This window comes from Triturus cristatus, chromosome 5_2 (assembly GCF_964204655.1).
Source record: "Triturus cristatus chromosome 5_2, aTriCri1.1, whole genome shotgun sequence".
Classification (NCBI taxonomy): Eukaryota; Metazoa; Chordata; class Amphibia; order Caudata; family Salamandridae; genus Triturus; species Triturus cristatus.
The window spans coordinates 590,929,720-590,945,783 of record NC_140588.1 but is presented as its reverse complement, the minus strand read 5'-3'; positions in this window follow the sequence as shown (position 1 = coordinate 590,945,783).

The following is a 16,064-nucleotide window of genomic DNA, read 5'->3' as shown; positions in this document are numbered from 1 at the left end:
TGGAAAAAACTATTCGGCAATTGCAAAGTCCTTGATTCACGAAATCAGAGCCATTGTGCCCTCAAAATGGCTTTTGGGCATGTACAAAACCCAATTGTGATTAGGAAACGTGTTACTGAATCAGTAAATTGGCTTCCTAATACACAAATTGGAAGAGGAGTGTTCTTTTAATGTATTTATTTTCAAAACAATATTATAATGGTGAGGTGGCAAGTGCAATACCAATACATACTATTAAAACAGTCACCAATTCACAGCACATGTTTGGGAGGAACTCGGGGGAATATTATCAAGAAACGGCGTTACAATTATCGCAGCTTTAGCCGCAGGAATCTGCCGCTAAAGCGGCGATAATGGGCTTGATAATATGCCCATGTTCCGGTGTCAACATGGGCTTCTATTGGAATTCTCCAGGGCATATTATCAAGCCCATTATCGCCGCTTTAGCAGCAGTTTTCTGCCGCTAAAGCGGCGCTAATTGTAACACTGTGCTTGATAATATGCCCCTCAGTTATTACACCGAGAGTAAAATGTACACTGTCCTTGGGCATGTCATACCATACAGCAATGCGAGGTTCGATTTCTCTGGGTGAGTGTGCCGCAACCCACCTCAAGCATCTCATCACATCACCCAGCCCTCTCATTCCATCATCTCTGCCCAATTATGATGTTAGTTACCCTGGGATTCCACACAGCCTATCATACAGAGCAAAAGTCTGCAGAGTTTTTTTATATTCTAAACTGTAGCAAATATCTTCTGAATGGGCTCCAAATGTATTTGCATCTGGAAGAGGGGGGACCGAGTTCTGCATACAGTTAGAGTTTATCATTGCAATATATAAGTGAGACAAGACAATGTTTAAACTAAGAACGTTTTCCCTACACAAACAACAAGTAATCAGTCTCTTGGCCAGAAGCAATGCCAAAGCAAGTAGCGTCTTGATGACAGTGGAAATCTCCACGACCTAACCCAGCAAGGTCATCTTGAGATTCAACAGTATTTCACAATATACCACAGGAAAAATGCCAGATGCAGGAGATTGGTGTCCTGTTTTCCACACCTCAAGCAGTAAGAAGTCTCCTATGAGAAGAAACACCATAGGGCTGTTGTATGATATTCATGCTGCTAGAATTTGTAATGTGTGCTATGCAGCCTGTTACGTGAGGAAATCATACATGGCTGGGTGCAGCAGAGGTTCCAGGTATCAGACGCTATCTCCAACCCATCTCCTCTTTCCATCTAGTTCTAGCAGAATGGTCCCTCTCTAGGTGTTCCCTCCATGCTACCCAATATAGGGTGGAGATTAAGGTCCTCATTTACAAACCCTTAAGCCGCTGGTGCATTACGTTTTTAGACACACAGGCGGCACAGTGGGCCTGCCCAAATTTACAAGGCCACATAAATTCACTGTGCGTGACTTTTCATGGACTTGTAAAAATGGGCCCCTTTCAGGCATTACACTGCTTGAAAGGGATTTTCAATGGGTGCACTGTGGGTGTTCTCCAGCAAACATCCATGGAACCTGACAGATTCACAGGTTTACAAAGTGTCGTAAACCTGGGAATGCACCAGAATCCTATGTCTCACCAGGGGAGGCGTAGGGGTAGTGCAGCAGAGAGAAATACTTTTACTTCTCCTTGTTTTGTTCTCTTTCTATGAGGGCTGCATTTGGCAACTCACATAGAAGGAGCAAAATGACATTAAGGATTGTTTTTGTGCAGGAAAGGTGCCCCTTCCTGCACAACAACAATCATCCATGCAATGCAGGCACCCTTGCACCATGGCACAAGGGTGTCTATGATGGTTTATGACTGCTGTATGTGCAATGCCTCAGGGGAGGACAGGCATGCACCATATTTTGTAGATACTGCACAATCCTGCCAGTTTATTTTGATGCACAGCAGCGCAGTAGGAAGGCTTGCTGCACTTTCGTGCATCAATATATAGTAAATGAGGCCCTAATTGCCTGGTGGATGAGGTTTTTAATAATTTTTGCAATGCTTGTAGTACAGAAATGTGTCAAAGGGAGTAAATCTTGCAGTCCCCTTATAGTTCTCAAGCATGACAACAGTGCAATTATTGAATTTGTTGCCCAGTTTTGAGTGTCCAGCTGCTGTTTTTGTGCCTTCACCTTAGGTCCATGTGCAGCTAATAATTTTGGATGGCAGTAGAATAGATGATGTTTTGCCTATCTCTCTTACTGAAACAAGCACCAGTGGATGTTTTCAGACCTAATCAGAAGACTGGCATGCTGATCAGTGAGCTAAGTGGGATCTGTTCTGTCAATCTCAGCAGTAACATGCGGCATGTGGGGGTCGGGCAAGACCAATAATGGACAAAATGTGTCTGTGTGCATAGATAATATAACTCTATGTTGAATTGGAGCATAAATCAATCCCAGCTAATCTTAGTCTACCCTTCTGCTCATTCCAGACGTATCATATGTGTTTTAAGTGTACAAAAAAGGGATTTAGAGCACATTATATGTATGCTGACAAACAAATATAGGATTTTTAGGAGCATTTGACCAATTTCCTGAGGCCTATTTATCTTGAAATTAAAAAATTGAGGTCTATCCAACATATGACCCGCTCCGTAATCTTGGTTATTGCCACCAAAAATGTAGGTTGCGCGATGACAGCGCTTGCGCTGTCTGCAAGACCTGCAAGACCTGCTGTATCTTCTTCTATGGGCTCAGGCCAACCCAACGATTGCCATTGGTTGTTATCCGTGGGACTCAGAAATGCTGGGTTGTTATTGGTGCACGTCTGTAAATGTCCCTCTTTAGTGTGCTTTGCTCTCTTTCTGGCAATTTCACTCAAAGAACATTTTGATTGGCCATCACACTGTATAATGTGTGATGGCCCCTCCTCCCCCCCACATGAATGGGCATTGCAGCCTTATACACAGCTTGGTTCACCCCACGTCACTGATCTTAGATGCACAGGTCTTCCTAAGTGCTCTGCGTTCATGCAACTTGTTTTCGTTCACCTACCTTGTTCCTCTCTGAAGCCTGTTGCCATATTAGGAGATTGTGTCTGCAGCCACGGTCCTTCACAGTGCAGTGAGTGAAAAAAAGTATGTAAACTAATTAAAAATTCGACTTATTAGCAATGTTTTTATGTTTAGTTTTGTCCTGCCTATAGAATCAGGTGGAAAAATAACACAAACTAAAACATGTACAGGCACATGCATCAAAGGAAAAACCGGTCGCAAACGGGCAGATTCTCAGAATCTGCCCCTTTGCGACCGGTATTTTTGCATTTGGGATGCATTATCCCAAATGCAAAAATCGCAATTTAAGGAATCTCTAAATTGCAATTACTTAAATTGTGATTGCATTTAAGGAATCCCAAATTGAGATTCCTTAAATGCAATGCATAAAAGTTAAAAAAAATTGCGATTTCGCTAATAGGGGGAGCAAATTACCATGAAGTTGAACTTCATGGTAATTTGCAAAAACTTTGAAAAATGCACTTTTGTGCATTTTTCAAAGTTTCATGTTGCGCACACACATGCCCTTAGGGCATGTGGTTGTGCAACATATGTGCACAGATCAATTTCAGGGGTGCAAAAAGGTGTCATTTTGACACCCTTGCACCCTTGAACCCTTGAAATTGCATGGTACTCGTAAATTGCTCATGCAATCTCCAATTCATTCCTATGGGCCTGGAGGCCCATAGGAATGAATGGGACGGCATTCCTTAATTGCGACCCACAATTTGCGAGTCGCAGTTAAGGAATGTGTAGGAATCGCTATTTTTATAGCGATTCCTAGATGCATAGGCTTTTGCAATTCCTTAATTGCGATTCCTTAATAATCGCAATTAAGGAATCGCAAAAGCCTACGCTGATGCATGTGCCAGGTAGTTCCTTAAGTTTATTGTAAAATACGTTTTTTGTCACGTATTAATAATGTTGATAATACAAGGTCTATTGATCTTTAAAGGTTATTTAAGGAGCGTGCCCCACATTGTAATGAAAAGGTGGTGTTCTAAGATGGCGGTCACACTCTTGACACTTGCACACTGTACTAGAGCGCAGACAGAGGGTCTCCAGGGAGCGCTAGTGACTGAAGAGTATTAGCACAGTACGCGGGGCGTTGCTCTTTATAGCACATGGTATGTTCCGTATGACTGGTTTTATGTTTCCTGTGTACTAAGTCTCTTTTAGCAAGACTTGGTTGCCAGGAAACCACCAGTCACTCAAATATCATTGAGGTGGTGAGGGCCCGGGAATGCATCACAAATGCGGTGACATAAATAAACAAACATGCTTGCATTGCATGTTAAAAAAACAAAAATGTTAAGCACAGAAAAAGCATGTCCGTGGGAGTAGTCATTGCGGACACTATGAGACGGCCATTATGAATTGTCTCAACAGTAAATGTAATTAAGTGAGTTTTCTGGTTGAGCTAAAAATTAGCTTAATGATAGCATTATTGCCGGTGACCATGCTAACGCCAGTCCTCTTCCAGCATGGGTGGCAGCGGTGTCACTTACTTAAGAGCCTGGTGTTTGTAGTAGCTCTGTGACAGACGCAGCCTGCGCTGATGTGATCTGGTGCTGCAGGGATGGACACAGGTAGAGTGTGCAGACTGGGTGGACACGGCTCAGCAGTGCTTGGTAATGGAGCTCTTCCACTGAGTCTGCGGATGTGTTGGGAGTTCTGTCTCCGCGTGTGGATATGGGGTTGCTGATTCCTCTGCCAAGTCAGCAGCCACTTGATTCCCCACATGATGCACTGCCTAGGCTAGTGCTGAGTGGTGTAACACCAACACTGCCATTGCTGCCAAAAGGTGCACCTCTGGCACTCGGTCTTCAGTCCATGGACAGGCCAGCCTATAGCACATCACCCTCCACGCTCTTCCTGAGTAATGCACACTGCTGCCCCGATACCACAGAGGAGAAAGGGAAGCACGCAGAGATGAAGACTGGCCTCAATGGCACCCTTAGACCGGGCCTCAAGGACTGGGTGTCTGCCCTTGTGGCAAGGTGTTGGGTGGAAATGGTATTCTTATCCAGTCACCGTACACTGAGCCCGTGAAATCTGAAGACAATGGCATGACCTTCCAAACGTTCATACTAGAAGAACTTACCACAGCAGATGCTGAAGATCCTTTCAGCTGTTCCACTCCCTCATTTAATGAAGAGTACAGTCACAGGACGGTTGCCAAGGGAAATCGGTGTAACAGGGCAGAGTGCATCTAAAAACCCACTAGTCTGCAGGTTGAAAGATGTTGGTTCATTCCTCCTTGAAGCAGCAGGTCATACAGATGCCCTTGGCATGGACAGCAAGACACAATTGTTGCACTGAGTAGGGCTGGTGGGTCTGGAAGTACCGGGCAGAGTTCCAGAAGAGTGTTGTGGGGTCTGAAACATCATTGCCTGGAGTAGATAGTTTGACATTGAACACTTCTGGACTGGGCTCAAGGCAATCTGAATAGATCCTAACTCAGGAATAAACTTTCTCTCCCTCGTTTCTTTGCGTATTTACCTTTAGATTTTATTCATTTAAACAGTGGGTCTTGTCCCCGGAGCGCCTTAGTGTTGACTGTGTGGATGCAACATTGTAGGCCAATCCTGTCAGCGATCTAAAAAGAATAAGGGGCCCAGTTACATTTGTGGAGTTGCTGTTTTTGAGGTTGGTTGAGCTGCCTGCATCATGCTTTGTTGATTGAGTTTACCGTGTGTATTATAGCCTTAAAATAGCATCTGCTGTTTTCATTGAGTTTGGTGGTGAAAAACAGCGGCATGCACATCAGAGCACCTTTCTAGCAGTAAACGTCTCCACAGCTTAGAAGTTTTTCCCATTAAGAAATATATTGCTTGCAACCCACTCACTGCTGTAAATGAAAACTATCGCAGACCAATAGAAAAAGTCAGGTAGCCCAGCAAAGTGGCATTGTTAAAAATTCCATCTACTTTGTTGCTTAACGGCAACAAGATCGTATTCCTTTGAAAGTAGGGGAAATCAGGGCACATGAAGTGAGATTGCCACAATACTAACCGCCAATTGTACATTTGGGGAAGGCATTAAAAATCGAGTTCGGTGATGCCTGCCAACTGCGGTGTGTCGCTGAGCTTGTCAGGTCTATTCATATACGCTTACTCCACTGCTTATTTGTTTGGTTTTCTTTGAAGAAATCGTTGCTTTATAGGAGTTGACTTGATACCAGAGGTTAAATGGAAAGCTCAGGAATGAATACAGGTTCTCTGGCATTCAAGGTGTGTTCTGGCAACAATCAATATGATGTGTTAGACTTAGAGAGATGCAGAAACTTAAGTGCAGTTTTATCTATATATAAATATATATATATATATTCACTGAAAAAACCATAGGTTTCAGGGACGTTATAGTTAGTTGCACATTTCACTCGTACAACACCATAGAAATTCAGACGTTATAGTTAGTAGAGCTAACTATAACTCTCGCCCCCGCAATGTACTGCTGATGACATCACATATTACATCACTCATGACATGGTCAGTGACATCACTGATGACATCACTGATGACATCTCAAATGACATCACTGATGACATCATTCAGTGAATGTGTGTTTTTGTAAACTTGAAATATATTTTATATATGTTAGTGCCAAGGTTTATTGAAGAATGAGTTGGTGTATAAGTATCTGGGTGGAGGATTTATTAGGTGTGTGAATGACTGTATAAGTTAGTGATTAAATGTCTCTTACTGAATGCATGGGTTAGTGACTAAACTGTGTGAATGTCTGTATCAGTCTCTCAGTTGTTGTATAAGTTGCTGCATGGGCTGATGATTAGGTACATGACTATCTATATGGCTTACTTATTGCTAGCATAAGTATTAGTATGGGTGGCTCAGTGTTCGTGTGTGTAGGTGGGTGGGCGGTGTGTAACTTTCTGCCAACATGTATGAGTGGCTAATTTACTAGGTGTATGGGTTCAATAGTGCATGTGGAAATAGCTGTTCCGGTGAGTGTGTGTGTGTATCACTGTGTTGGAGAGTGAATGTATATCTCACTGGTATATGTGTGAGGAACTACATATGTGAAAGGCAGTATATGTGAGTGTTAGAGTATATAAATGACTCTATGCGATAGTGAGTAATTGTGAGAGTGTCTGTATAAATGAGAGGGTGCTTGTGTCAGTGATTGTATAAGAGAGTCAGTATATATTACTATTTGTATGAATAGGTTAGATACTGAATGTATAACTGTATAGGTGAGTAAACGACAGTGTTATAGATACTTTACATGACTAGCTATGTGTGTCAATAACTCTATGGATGAGTGATGGTGTATGAGTGTTTGTATAGGTATATGAGTACATATAATAGTGCTATATTGATGAGTGACTGCATGTATGAGTTACTGTATGGGTGAATGAATAAATGTGTGTGTATAACTAGGAAGTAGTCTGTGGATATATAGTAACTGCTATTGATTTGTCTATGGTTTAGAAAATGGTAGTCAGTATTTTAGAGTGGGTGTATCAAAGGTTATTTTAGGGTGTGAAGTGGTGCATCAAATTATCATGTGGATGATGTCATCAGTGATGTCATTTGAGATGTCATCAGTGGTGTCATCAGTGATTTCACTGATCATGTCATGAGTGATGTAATATGTGACGTCATCAGCAGTGCATTGCGGGGGCGCGAGTTATAGTTAGCTCTACTAACTATAACATCCGAATTTCTATGGTTTTGTACGAGTGAAATATGCAACTAACTATAACGTCCCTGAAACCTATGGTTTTTTCAGTGAATTTCAAAGGTTTTTTAAATGCTAATTTGTAACGATAACGTCCCTGAAACCTATGGTTTTTTCAGTGAATTTCAAAGGTTTTTAAAATGATAATTTTTAACTATAACGTCCCTGAAACCTATGTTTTTAGTGAATTTCAAAGGTTTTTTAAATGCTAATTTCTAATTATAATGTTCATTAAACCTATGGTTTTTTCAGTGATTTTAAATTATCATTCCATTTTCAACCTGGTGAAAACAGGCGATATCGGCAGTTTTCCAGCAACAGTTTTTGCAAAAAAAATTGCCACAAATGAGAGCAACAACTAACGCAAATAATATGCAGAGTAGGCATTCCTGTACAAAAATAACAGGAAAGCACCACTTTCCGATATTTTCAACGAGCAGTCAAATCTGCGGTGCCATCCAAAAACAGGCCATAAGCTGCGTTAGCAGTAGGAATGTACCATCTGCCTTTTGCTGGTGTAAAGTAGGACGACTACCTACAGTGTGAAAGGGAGCGCAGCCCAGAATCACATCTGAAGACCAACACATGTCATAGAGCTACTGCGTATGCACCTCCGACACCCAAGAAGGCCACAAAACCCACTGCCACCAACCTCAGGACCCCCCCGGACCACTCCCCCTACTACCACTGAGGCAGCGCACAACAGGACAGTGGATCTTCCAAAAACGGCATGGCCCCTCAGCCCTACAATAGCTGAATGTTGCAAGATGTGGCAACCAAACATGTGTGAAGGACGCAAGTCACCCACCAATAATAATGCCCACAATACCAAGTGTAGCGGTGATGTGCTGGACAGACCTCACTATGCAGAGCACAAACCTCTCCATGTGTACATATACTGCTGGTGCTTGTAGTGTTGTGGACAGTGGACGCAACCATGTTACCTCAGGCAGTGGGGAAGATCTCAATCATGTACCTGTGTTGTCCTCCCCTGTAAGCGGAAGCACTGTGGGCTGGTCCAACATACGGCACTCCAGCGTAGAAGTGTAAATAAATAGGCCAGGACTCTGGGCGTGGTTCACTTGTGTGAAAGCCAACGCGTCTGCCAGAGCAGCGGCCTTCACCCTGCCACATAGCTGCCACCATATCCAACGCTCTCCTCGACACAGGTCCTGCAGACTTATGTCTGTACAGACTACTGCCTTCGAACTGCACTGCGGACAGAAGGGCTCACAATTCAGATGGAGTGGCGATTGCAGATGACTCAGTCCAGTAGGCAAGAGACATTCCTCCCAGTGCGGCTCGCCAACACCACGCATCATCGCTGGCTGTGTACACGCTGAGCGCCACACCTACCACTAAATCTATACAGCTCAAGTCAATGCCACGTGGCTGTGGGCCCTTCCTGACCACTGTCTCCAGTCTTCCATGCGGTCAGCAGGGCTCACAATTCAAGATTAGTACTAATGCAAATTGTGTAAGAGATTATAATCAGTTAAGAAAACCAAATGCTCCCAATCTGTGCATCTAAAGTCAATGCCACATGGCTGTGGGCCTTTGCTGACCGCTGCCTCCGGCCTACACTGTGATCAGCAGGGCTCACAATTCAAATTCAGTCTTGATTCGTTGATTTCAGACTCCAGTAGGCCACTAATTATAACGTCCCCAAAACCTACACATTTCGACATATATTGGATACGTATTTCATCTTTTGTTACCTACACCGCAGTCAGCAGAGCTCACAATTTACATTGAGACATGATTTATTAATTGCAGACAGAATTGTACTCTGTGTCCTCGGATTTTGTCAAGAGAAAGTGACAAAAAGCATTCCTCGATGTCTGTGCTGAGTACTGCCTTCCATCTACATTGCGGATAGCAGGACTCACAATTCACATTGAGTCGCAATTGCAGATGACGCAGTCCAGTAGGCAAGAGACATTGCTCCCAGTGCGGCCCACCCGAACCACGCATTATCGCTGGCTGCACACACGCTGAATGCTTCTAATGCCCCTATCTCAGTGCAGCACAACTCATGGACCCTTTATGATACAATATTTTGTGTATAATTTGACATCTGGTGTCCCTACCTCAGTGTACGACAAGGCGGTACAAAAGGGGGTGGTGATGGACGGAGCATCAGAACCAATCAAACACTCACACCCAGTCAACAGATCTGGGTTTGATCCATCACCGTTCTTTAGCCCACTCTGCCACCCCAGTTCAGACATGGCCATCTGCAAATCAGTCTGAAACTGTGCCTCATGAGAACAGAACAGCCCGAACTGCCAAGCCATGCCTTCCCTGGACCGGAAACAAGCTTCCTAGGACCGGTTTCTGGCATTTCAGCCGTCTTCAGCCAGGCTTGCTTGAATCCAGTGGCAAAGTGAGCAAGGGACTCACGACTGAGCATACCCTGCCAACTTATGGCGAGCAAAGCGGTACAAAAGGGGGTGGTGATGGACGGAGCATCAGAACCAATCAAACACTCACACCCAGTCAACATATCTGGGTTTGATCCATCACCGTTCTTTAGCCCACTTTGCCACCCCAGTTCAGACATGGCCATATGCAAATCAGTCTGACCCTGTGCCTCATGGGAACAGTCCAGCCCGAACTGCCAAGCCATGCCTTCCCTGGACCGGAAACAAGCTTTCTAGGACCGGTTTCTGGCATTTCAGCCTTCTTCAGCCAGGCTTGCTTGAATCCAGTGGCAAAGTGAGCAAGGGACTCACGTCTGAGCATACCCTGCCAACTTATGGCGAACAAAGCGGTACAAAAGGGGGTGGTGATGGACAGAGCATCAGAACCAATCAAACACTTTTGGGTATGCTCAGACGTGAGTCCCTTGCTCACTTTGCCACTGGATTCAAGCAGCCGCGGCCCGTGGAGGGAGTTCCGTGGGGCGGTAAGGCGGGGTGGGTGAGGGGCAGGGTGGGGGTTTCTAAAAACAGGAATATGGATAATTGCAGGTAAGTAAACAATTAAATAAATAAAACGAATTTGGTAGCGCGCGCTAAGAAATTTGTTTTGTTTATTTAATTGTTTACTTACCTGCAATTATCCATATTCCGTTTTTTAGAAACCACCACCCTGCCCCTCCCCTGCCCCGCCTTACCGCCCCACAGAACTCCCTCCACGGGCCGCGGCTGAATTCAAGCAAGCCTGGCTGAAGACGGCTGAAAGGGTATGCTCAGACGTGAGTCCCTTGCTCACTTTGCCACTGGATTCAAGCAAGCCTGGCTGAAAACGGCTGACAGAAACCGGTCCTAGGAAGCTTGTTTCCGGTCCAGGGAAGGCATGGCTTGGCAGTTCGGGCTGGACTGTTCCCATGAGGCACAGGGTCAGACTGATTTGCATATGGCCATGTCTGAACTGGGGTGGCAGAGTGGGCTAAAGAACGGTGATGGATCAAACCCAGATCTGTTGACTGGGTGTGAGTGTTTGATTGGTTCTGATGCTCCGTCCATCACCACCCCCCTTTTGTACCTCAGTGTACCACAAGTCATGGACCCTTTACAATAGAATCTCTTGTGTATTATGTCTGGTGCCCCTACCTTAGAGAAGCACAAATCATTGACCCTTTATCATTGAATCTCTGTGTCTGATCCAATGATTACTGTTCTACTTGTTGCTAGTACCAACCATTCCCAGAGGGCCGGCTTATACTCACCCCACATACATCCAGCACAGACGTCACTGGACATGTGACCCTGGTAATAATAAGGAGTTGCGCACACATGCCCGTACCCAGCTCCACTATCTATCTGTGCCCTTGTGTTCATTATGTATGCAACATGATGCCCCTGGGCCCTACTACGTTACATTGTGCCCTGGACAGGGTATGCAACCAACTTACCTTTGACAGTGGGTGAAAATATTGGTTATGTAACTTTGTCTTGGTCATTGTACAAGTACGTACGTAGAGAATGGATGATTATAGTACTGCAAGGAGAGTGCATAGTGAATTTATAAGTGTGTGGGGATTGGCAGAGTGATTGTATAAGTACATATGTTGGTACAGCTTAACTCCGTCAACGAGCTTGTCTCTAATTGGCTGCCCTCCATGTCCCAAAAACTGAATTTTGGACTTTGCATGGCCCAGTATTGCTACAGCTGCAATACTCCACTGACTGTGCAAAAAACATTCACATCCACACACGTGTCATGTCCACCATCTTTCTTTTGTGGAACTATGGATAAATGTAGGGTCGGTGATTCCCCGTACCTACCTTGTTAGCCATGTTGTGGGACTTGGCACACAGAGTGACACATTGACGCTTGCGACCCGGGTGACGGCAGCACTACAACAAGAACACCCGCATGGCATTGCCACATTTTTTAAGCATTCTCTAGCCCAAAGCCAACAAAAAAGTAGCCCAATATTGCTACTTTAAGGAAGGAGGTGGTGAATGCATTGGAATTTATGTTGCAGCAGGCTGCCAAGTAAATATTTGTCTAATAAAGCGCTTTAACATACTAGTTTGCTGGAGCGCTGTATATATATTTATAATCTGGCAACTAGCACAAACCAAAATTTTACCGCACAACCGGGAAAAATATAGCCCAATTGTGCGTGATCTAGCCCAATATGACAACAGTGCCGCATCAGTTGATTCCTCATACAGCTCACAATAGAGCCACACCCATAGTTCCAGAGTCATTCTTCACAGCCTTACACAGGACTGGCATACGCCAGGCCAGCCCACTCTGCTTACACTTACAGGGAAGGACAACAATGCTACATGGCCCAGATTTTCATTGTAGTGATATGCTGGTCACAGGTCTAGTTGTCAGTATGCCACAGCCACTCCCTCACTGCTGGTATACACCCACACCACACACATCCAGCACAGGCGTAACAGGACACGTGACCCTACCAATAAAAAAGACGGGGCACACGTGCTCTACGCCATTTGAGAGTTGCTCCCATGGCATGCACTGTCATGGCCCGTCCCAGTGGTCCGGACACCTCATGTAGGCCTGAGCCACCAAACAGGAAGGCCTACTGCCACGTGTGTGGCCTCACTGGTCACTGAGTTAGTAGCACCGCAAGGACTGAGCGGGTGTGCAACCTGCGATGATGATAGGTGGACTAGTATGTTCTCTGCCATGACAAAATCAAGACGCAGCCCCAAATGTGAGATCTGTTGGCCTGAGGAGTGGGACTGCATGATGTGGAGGATACTCTGTCTGCGAAAAGTTGAGCAGTGAGGCCTGTATGTGCAGCGGTGGGCAAATAAGTCTGGGCGGCGGGAGTGGATACACAATGGCGGCACAGAGATTTAGGCGTATACAGTCGTATAGATTCTCCCATTACTAATTCTGGACTATGTTTCAAGTGTGGGAGCTTGGGGCTCCACTAGGTCCCGGCAAGTTTTTGGAGACACAACGGTGTCGTAAAGATGAGCTGTGAGAGTTTTGTCAACATTATGGGCACTCACTGTCCCTCTTCATTTCTTCCTTTCTCTCCTTCACACTCTTTCTCTCTCTTCTCATACTGTTTCTCTCTTTCTCTCTCTCTTCCTGTTTCTCACACTCTTTCTCTCTCTTCCTATCTCTCATTGTTTCTCTCCCTCTTCATCTCTCTCACTCTTTCTCTCACTCTTTCTTTTTTTTTCTCTCTCTCTTCCTCTCACTCTCAGTGTTCCTCTCTTTCTCTCTGTCTTACTCTCCCTCTTTCTTTCTCTCTCTATCTCTCTTTCTCTCTCCTTTGATGGATGCATGACGCACAATCTTATCTTGCTTTTTGCCTTGCAGGCCTGCGATGATGCGTGGCCATCCTGCAATCAACACTCAATCTGAATTGTGAGCTCAGTTTTTCGCATGTACACAATGGGTGAGGGGGTTTCTTCAGCATGTGGTGGACCCTCTCCGACACAGGAGGGTGGTGTAAGGTGAGCAGAGAGGCTTGTTTGCGCAGTGGCGGGCAGACACCTCCGGGCAGTGGGAGTCGATGGGGTGCAGCAGCCTGGGTGCGCAGCAGCATGCAGTCACCTCCGGGCAGTGGGAGTGCATGGGGTGCAGCAGCCTGGGTGTGCAGCAGCGAGTACAAACCTCTGGGCAGTGGAAGTGGATGGGGTACACTAGCCTGGATACACAAAGTCGGGACAGTGATTTAGGCATGCGCAGTTGTATGTACTCATCCATTACTGATTCCTTACTATGTTTCAGATGACTAAGCTGGAGGGCTGCCCTATATCCCGGCATGTGGTTGGAGACACACCGGTGGCAGAAAGGTGAGCTGTGAGAATTTTCTCCACAGTGTCAACACTCACTCTTCCTCTCCATCTTTTCCTTTCTGTCACTCATACTCTTTCTCTCTCTCTCACTCTCTAGCTCTCTTTCTCTTTCTCTTCCTCTCTCTCTCTCTCATTCTTTCTTTCTCTCTCTTCCTCTCTCTCACTCTTTCTCTCTCTTCCTCTCTCACACTGTTTCTCTCTTTCTTTCTTCCATGTATCTCACTCTTTCTCTCTCTCTCACTCTTTTTCTCTTTCTATGTCTTCCTCTCTCTCTCAATCTTCCTTTCTCTCTCTCTTCCTCTCTCTCGCTCTCTCTCCTTTGCTGGACGCATGACGAACCATCTTATCTTTCTTTTTGTCTTGCAGGCTGTGATTCAGAAATTGTGCACTTGTTTGTACTCATCCATTACTGATTCCATACTATGTTTCAAATGACTAAGCTTGAGGGCTGCCCTATATCCCGACACGTGGTTGGAGACACACTGGTGGCAGAAAGATGAGCTGTGAGGATTTTCTCCACAGTGTCAACACTCACTCTCCCTCTCCATCTTTTCCTTTCTGTCACTCATACTCTTTCTCTCTCTCTCACTCTCTAGCTCTCTTTCTCTTTCTCTTCCTCTCTCTCTCATTCTTTCTTTCTCTCTCTTCCTCTCTCTCACTCTTTCTCTCTCTTCCTCTCTCACACTGTTTCTCTCTTTCTTTCTTCCATGTATCTCACTCTTTCTCTCTCTCTCTCACTCTTTTTCTCTTTCTATGTCTTCCTCTTTCTCTCAATCTTCCTTTCTCTCTCTCTTCCTCTCTCTCGCTCTCTCTCCTTTGCTGGACGCATGACGAACCATCTTATCTTTCTTTTTGTCTTGCAGGCTGTGATTCAGAAACTGTGCACTTGTATGTACTCATCCATTACTAATTCCATACTATGTTTCAGATGACTAAGCTTGAGGGCTGCCCTATATCCCGACACGTGGTTGGAGACACACTGGTGGCAGAAAGATGAGCTGTGAGGATTTTCTCCACAGTGTCAACACTCACTCTCCCTCTCCATCTATTCCTTTCTGTCACTCACACTCTTTCTCTCTCGCTTACTCTTGATCTCTTCCGTTCTCTCTCTCACACGTTCTCTCTTTCTCTGTCTCTTCCTTTCTCTCTCATCTTTCTTTCTCTCTCTTCCCCTCTCTCACTCTTTCTCTCTCTCATCCCCTCTCTCACTCTGTTTTTCTATCTCTTCCTCTATTACACTGTTTTTCTCTTTCTCTCTTCCTTATATCTCACTCTTTCTCTTTCTCTGTCGTCCCCTCTCTCTCTTTCTCACTCTGACTCTTTCTCTCTCTCTCTCTCTTCCTTTCTCTTGCTCTTTCTCTCTCTCTCTTCCTCTCTTTCAATTTTCCTCTCTCTCTCTTCCTCTCTCTCACTCTTTCTCACTCTCTCTTCCTCTCTCTCACTGTTTCCCTCTGTCTTCCTCTCACTCTTTCTTTCTTTTTCTCTCTCTCTTCCTCTCACTCCCACTGTTTCTCTCTTTCTCTCTGTCTTCCTCTCACTCTTACTTTCTTTTTCTTCCTGTCTTCCTCTCACTATTTATTCTCTCTCTCTCTCTCTTTCTCTATCCTTTGATGGACGAATGACGCACAATCATATCTTGCTTTTTGTCCAACAGGCTGTCATTCACGAATGGACGTCCCCCCCAACACGCGTGTACAACATGCGAAGATGCATGTCCATCCTGAAAACACCTCAGAAAGTTGCTTCGACACGTGGTGTACCCTCTTACACACACGCCGGTGGCAGAAGGTGAGCAGAGAGGTTTCTTTCTGCAGCAGTGGGCCGTCACCTCTGAGTGGTGGGAGTGGATAGTGTGCAGCAGCCTGAGCGCACAGACACCTATGAGCAGTGGGAGTGGATGGGCTGCAGCAGCCTGAGTGCGCATTGCAAAATAGAGAACAAGCCGTAAGCAGTTGTATGTACTCTGCAATTACCAATTCTACACTATCTTTCAGATGACTAAACTTGAGGGTGCACTATGTCCCGGCACGTGGTTGGAGACACACCGGTGGCACAAAAGTGAGCTGCGTAGATTTTCTCCAGTGTCAAGTCTCCCTCTCCATCTCTTCCTTTTTCTCACACTTTCT